Here is a 5,904-nt window from a genome sequence, read left to right on the forward strand (position 1 = left end):
TTCAATCACTTTCCTCTGTGTCCCCATAATCACCTTAATCAGAAAATTTGGTACACATCTGAGTTGCATGATGTTACAGTATTGGACCTCCTATGTCTTAAGTCTTCACTGACCTTGAAAGAAGCATTTAGTTCTCCTTTCATTATAGTTATCTTTCTTTTCTTCAAAAATTATTTTTGGTCTGCTTTCCTTTATACTTTTCTACAATTATTATTTTTTTTATTTCAGCCACTACTATTTCGGAGATTTCAGGTGTGTGATTTCCAATTTCTTCTGTGCTAGTTTCTTCTGCTTCTATTCAGGGTGGGCTCAGAGCCTAAGAATGCATTTTATTCCTTCTCTTTGTCATTTTGTATAGCACTATCTTTTGACCCTTAGTGTAGCACTATGGTTGAGTTATTACCTTTCCAGCAGTTCTGGATCTACCAAGTTCAAACACATCCAGGTGACTGTGGCTTGGGTCTAGCTGCTGTGCTCCACTTCTTCCTGTTGCAGCCTGTGGAAGTGTACCCTCTGTGCCACTCTGGCAAGATGTTCTGCTCCTGGATCAGCTTTGTGGGTCATGCCTCTAGCCTCTCCTCTGAGAGTTTTCCTGCAGGGTTCCACACCAAGCCTGTCTGGTGGAGGAAATTCACACACATGTCTTGCCTGGGTGCTAGCTGGAGTGTGGATCCAGAGAGCCCCAGGCAGTCACACTCAAATGCCGGACCTTAGTGTTGGCTGGAGTGAGGATCCAGAAGGTCCCAGGCTGCCCACTCACACACCAGGCCTGGGTGCTGGAGTGAGGATCTGGAAGGCCCCAGGATGCCCACTTACACGCTGGGCCTGGGTGTTGGCTGAAGTGAGGGTCTGGAGGGCCTCGGGCAGTCTGCCTCATATGCTCGGCCAGAAATCTCTTTATTTTGATTTTTGTAATACCTTTTTGTGAAAGTTTGATAGTAGGTAGCTGTAAGGTGCAATGAGAGCCACTTTAAAGAATCTCTTCTTTTGGTATCTCTCCAGTGTTAGAGATTTTTTATTTTGTGTGTGTCTCAAGATTTTGACTTCTCTATTGATTGAGAGTGAAAAATTGGTTTCCGTTTGACACTGTCCTCTGTACCTTGGTATAGAGCTTTGCTGAGGTTATTTCCAAGTACCACCCAATATTATTACCCAAGGGAGGACCTGTGGTTAAGGCAGACATTGTATCTTTTTTTTTTTTTAGAGTAGTACAATTAACAATGCTAATAATGAGTAGTGACATTTAAAAATTCACTACATTCTTTGCCATAATTTTATTGATAAACAAATAGCAATGAGACAGTTTCAAATCAAATCGGTAAGACAGTTTCAATAATTAACACACTGCATAATTCTTCTTAGTGGTTAATTGCTGTACAAGATGCAGACATGATATCCTATTTAAAAACACAATTAAAACAAATCATTCTATTCATTAACAGAATGCAACTATATATCTATCCCAACCACTTTGAATACCCAGATACAAAATGGACATTCATCTGTATACCCTTTTTTTGTTAAGTTCCGTTATTTGAATATTATAGGTGTGTAAACTCAGAAAAATATTCTAAAAGAGTCCAGTAGCCCATAATAGCATTGGGTCTTCCACTTAACTGGCAATGTCAGAAATTGTTCACCTGAGTCCCCCACAGCTCAACATAACAGCATGGCTTTATTTCTTATATTTCATTTTTATACTTTCCTTCTGGATGGTTAAGACCAAGGTAAAACAGGACCTATGCAACAAGAGTTGTAGCTTTTGGGTCTGATAAGGTCAGTGAAATTCCCTCAGGATTTATCCTGAGATCCTGTACCTCAGATTATACAACCTTTGTCAGTGTCAGCCATGTGGATGAGTCACGGCCATTGCTTGGCCAATGTGCTCTCTGTGAAAGCCTGAGAGAATGTTTACTCTCCATGTGACTCTCCTTAGGCACACTCTACATCATCGATCATTTTCCTCTTTGGCCCCATAATCTCCTTGATCAGAAAATTTGGGACACTACTGAGTTACATGATGTTACAGCACAAGTTCTCATATGTCCTGAGTCTTGATTGACCTTAGAAGGCTAAGGACAAACTGTTGGCTTTCCTTGCAGCCCTTATTTTTCTCTAATTTTGGTCTGCAAACTTAGGTTGCTAACCGTACAGAAGACAAGCTTATTGTTATTATCGAACAACTTAGGCTGTTAAGCTTAACCTCATTATCTGTCTGCATACCAAACATCTTAGGCATAATAAGGAACAGGTATTTTTCATCAAGTATTGATATGTTGAACTTTAAGTCCCTACAGAATATTGTAAAAAACATTTAAAAATTAGAATATATTTTAAAAATAGGCATAAAGAATTATATACTTCTCATGTTTGCCCAAAAATCTCACCATATACAACCTTGAAGCAGGACAGTCCCACAATATTCCTTTTCCTGTCTCTTGCTTTCCTTCACCACCACCTTCTTCTTGAACAACCATCTACCTGAGAGACATCATAGCAGCAACTGGCATGTCATGACAAGCAGCCCATGTTCAGTAGACCAGAATGACAGACACTCCAAGCATGAAACTACTATTACAAATTACCATCTGCAGTGCAGTAGCTTAGTTCACAGGTTTTAGTATATATAGTTAGTCAGGGTGAGAATCTTTCCAATTAACTGCTAGATTAAAAAATCTTCTGCAGATTCTCAAGATAATAGATTTTACTTTAGACCACAGGTGCAATCACAGGTGTGTAACAAAGCAGATCATAAACTGGGAATTTGTTTTTAAATTAGTTCCCCTGAATTCCTTCAGACCACCTCCATTTCATATACCTGGAGTCTTTGAAGCTTGCTAGTTCACCCCTGATATGTGTTGGCACCTCTGCTGTGAGGATAATTCTGTAGGTCTGAGATCGGTCTGTGCCCCACTTGGCCTAGCCATATGCCTCAGTTCGCCTGGTCTATGTTTACTAGCTTGAACTCGACCTTCTGGCCTAGTTTATGTCTGGATGCTGTGTTCAGCCACTTTCTATTGCAACCCTCCAAAGCGGAGTAGACCTTTTGGGTTCTGCCAAATGCTTGGCTCTGTTAGAAATGTTAATTAATAAAGACAATGAAAAGTCACTATTAAATTTCTTCAAAGGAGCTAAATCTAGAGCTACCATTTTATCCATATATACCGTACCTGTTCATTTACAGTGTACCACCTTATGTTGCTCTTCAGAGTTCACAAACTCAGTGTTGGACTTTTCTTCAGAAGTTAACTAAGAATTGTTTGCAGAATTGCTCACAATTCCATGGAAAACACAAATATAGCAAAGTTGGAGTTTTTGGTGGGAGGCTTACAAGTAACCAATCTTAGTGTCATTGTGTTCTGCTAGCTGCTTCTTGACTGCTGTGATCTAACCCATCTCCAAGAGATGCGCGATAGTTCCTACATCACAATTTGCTGCTGCACATAGCTATCTCAAGTGTTTTAGGGTTTTTTTTTCTAATAACCTAAGGTACCTAATATGTCACCAAATTGCTATACACCTTAAGGTTTTGTTCATATGGTAATGTTGTTCAATTAAATTTTGCAACTTTGGAAGACATAGTACATTTAGGCTTTAAATCATAAAAATGGGAATTTACAGGGATTTTTTTGTATGTTAACTGAAATTCTGTTTTTTACAACTTGTGACTGATTTAGCAATGTAGCCTGCATGAATTTCAGGAGTTCAAGGAATCAATTTACTATATTGTTGTACTTATATATCATTATGTTATATTACAGACAGTATATTAGTATACCCCGAAGAATTAAATTAGTATGCTACAGATGTATATCTATAAACATAACTCACAAGAATGAAGCAATGCAAGTAACCTTGGTGCAAGGATACTGATGAAATATTGCAGAAAATGTACGTACACACAATGGAGTATTAGTGCACCAAAAAGAAGTTGAGTTATCAGTAAGTAATTGGATGTACTGTGATGGCTGCTGCACGTGGCTATCTCGAGTGTTTTGGGTTGTTTTAATTTTCACTTAAGATCCCTAATATGTCACCAAAAAGCTCTATATCTTATGGCTTTGTTAATATAGTAATGTTGTTCAATTACATTATGCAGCTTTGGAACACAACATATTTAGGTGAGACTATAATGTTAAGGGAAATAAATCATTCTTAAAGCTTAAATATCCTATCTTTGCTCTTACACAAGAATCCAAAAGTATAAATAAAGGAAAGAACAAAATAAAAGATAAATATTAAGATTGACAATTTGCAAAAAGAGTGATGGAGGAGGGGAAGAACATAAAGAAGGAAAGGGGATAAGAAGTGAATTTATATATGTTATGTACATGTGGCAACACTCCATGGTAGATGAGGACATAATATACTGTTGACAGGTACTAACAAACATAAAACCTTGAAAAGGAGAATACTGCAGAGAGGCATGGAATCCAGTTAGATATGCCTCTCTCTCTCTGTCAGTTCCACACATAGGAGTGACCTCCATGTCGCTTACTGTTTGTAGCATTCAGCGATCATGAAAGTGTTTCTCCTTCCCCTAACTTTAATGGTCTCACTGGAGATATTTACAAGAAAGTGATAAGTGCCTTTGTTAATGAGAATAATGAGAAAAGTTCTGATGTGCTAGGTTCCCCAAGCTTCCACTGTCATTTTCAATACAAGTGAAATAATGATTACAATTTACACAGAAGAGGAGGTAACAGATGCATGAGCCTTTATCTCAGGGTGCAGCTTCTTCCCTCACTAACACTGGTGGCTGTCATGAACATCGCGTTGAACCTGGCATTTGAAAAGCTGAAGACACCAGGTGAGTAGTTTTTTTAATGTAGGTTGATCCTATAGACTCTGTAAGGAAAGAAAATATGAATAGGTGCTTATTTCAAGGTCAGATATTCTTGGGTGGAAACAGGTTAAGACCAAACATAGAAGAAGAAATAAATCTTCCATGTGTGGTCTGCTCGAGAAAGAGTTGTGTGTCCTCCAATCCATACCTCTTTCTGGTGTCTTCTAAGGTAATTGAAACTTTACTGTGGATGGACCTTTGTGAGTTATCCCCATGATAAAGAAATGAGGCTTTATGTGCTTAGGAATTGTAGTACTGAAAGATATCTCTTCTTCGCGTAATGTGCAGAGACTTAAAGGATGAAATTATAGGCCATTCTCCCTCCCTCCCTTCCTCCATCCCTCCCTCCATAGCTCCCTCTCCCCTTCCCTCCTTTACTTTTTTTCTCCTTCCCGCCCTTCTTTCCTATCTCTTTATTTATTTGGATATTTTTAGATAATATCTTGCTATATAATTCAGGAAGGCCTTGAATTCAGTATGTGGCTCAGGCTGGTATCAAACTCAGATTGATACTCCTGGCTCAGCTTCCTGAGTGCTGAGATAACAGGTGTGCTTCTCCACACCCAACTCGACAGTATTATTTTTAATATGTACATCATATGAGAAGGAGTCCAATGTACTTTTTAAGACCTTTCTATAACTATGAAGAAAACAGGTATATGAAACTATTTCTAAAGTAACATTGTGGGTTTTTATTTATTAATTTTTATGGGGTGATTTTTAAGACACAGTCTCCTCAGTATTCAGTTCAAATTGGCCTTGAGCTAATATTTTAGCCCAGGCTGGTCTTGAACTCACTAGGATCCTTACCTCAGCATCCCTAATCCTGGGACTGCAGGCATGCACCACCACACCCAGCTAAACATGTTTTAAATAGCTGTAGCTCTACATATTTGATGCACATACCAGAAAATGTCGTTGTAAACAACTGGAGACACCTTGTTCCATTGATTTGGGGGATACTGTCTTTATCCCTAAAGTTGGGGAACCATCATTTAAATGAAAGCGATTTTAATATTTTCTGTTATAAACAAAAGCTGTCATAATTGAATATAACT

This window comes from Octodon degus, unplaced genomic scaffold (assembly GCF_000260255.1).
Source record: "Octodon degus isolate 3935 unplaced genomic scaffold, OctDeg1.0 scaffold00206, whole genome shotgun sequence".
Classification (NCBI taxonomy): domain Eukaryota; kingdom Metazoa; phylum Chordata; class Mammalia; order Rodentia; family Octodontidae; genus Octodon; species Octodon degus.